This window comes from Aplysia californica, unplaced genomic scaffold (genome assembly GCF_000002075.1).
Source record: "Aplysia californica isolate F4 #8 unplaced genomic scaffold, AplCal3.0 scaffold00173, whole genome shotgun sequence".
Lineage (NCBI taxonomy): Eukaryota > Metazoa > Mollusca > Gastropoda > Aplysiida > Aplysiidae > Aplysia > Aplysia californica.
In genome coordinates this window covers 1,306,735-1,307,809 of record NW_004797443.1, presented here as the reverse complement: position 1 = coordinate 1,307,809, position 1,075 = coordinate 1,306,735, and the positions used below count along the sequence as shown (strand labels likewise).

The 1,075-nt window shown below is 38.5% G+C and overlaps 1 non-coding gene across 1 annotated transcript; it reads left to right on the top strand.

Moving 5' to 3' along the window:
* The first annotated feature begins 526 nt into the window (after positions 1-526).
* On the top strand, positions 527-598 carry TRNAG-UCC. The gene has a single exon. It is a non-coding gene; the product is annotated as a tRNA-Gly (tRNA).
* Positions 599-1,075: the final 477 nt, after the last annotated feature.

Genomic DNA, 1,075 nt, shown 5'->3' with positions numbered 1-1,075 from the left:
CCCATGCATACACACACATGTATTTATTGCTTTATTTATTTATTTATTTAGGGCCCATATTATCGGTCAAGTTACAACAAGAAACCTGGCAGACTCACACTGTGAACGTGTGCGTGTGGTCTGGGATGAGGAGGAAAATCCAGCTGCTCTGGTCGGTTCCGTTTCTGTTCGTTTGTGAGGTTTACTTTCTTCTTGACATACAGACAGACAGATTTACAGACAGACAGACAGACAGACAAACAGACTAACATATGGAATGATAGAAAAACAGATAAACAAACAGACAAACAAACAGGCAGACAGACAGAGAGTTCAACAGAGAGATGTTTTGCGCTTTATTGTATACATGTTGAAAATAGTCAACGTAGCAAATATTGTCCGTCTCAACAGGAGAGCGAGTTACACGTTAACTGTCAGAGGTCACAGCCCGGGGTCAGATTTAACCCCCGACCTCCACTCTCGTCTCTGTCATGTTAGTTTATTACTTGTATTTCTTGTACTTTCGTTTTCCCCTGAGAAGTGGGAAGCGTCGGTGGTGTAAAGGTTAGCATTGTTGCCTTCCAAGCAATAGATCCGGGTTCGATTCCCGGCTGACGCACTTTTTGTGAAGTCTTTTAGTCAACTTTTTGTTTTGTTTTGTTTTGTTTCTTTAAGGCCTATTTGGCGGTTATCTTTTTTTTTTCTAAATGTATTACAATTATAGTCCATGTGGTCTAATTTTAAACCCCTTTCAAGAAAGTTCGCAGGAAGCTATTTCGACGAGAAATATTGAATAAGTGATGTTGCTGAATAAGAATGTACGGCGAATGGGTTCCAAAAGCTGCTTGTTGTCTTTGACTTTGAGTCTTTCTGTTTCCCGGTTTGGCTTGGAAAATACTGGCTTTTAAAAATAATATACACGTATATAATTATTATATAGAAGAACCCGGGAGTTTGAACGTGGAGTTGGTCAACAGGCTTCTGATCATATCAGTGAATTTAAAAGTGGGCATTTTTTACGCATATCTATCTATCTATCTATCTATCTATCTATCTATCTATCTATCTATCTATCTATCTATCTATCTATCTATCT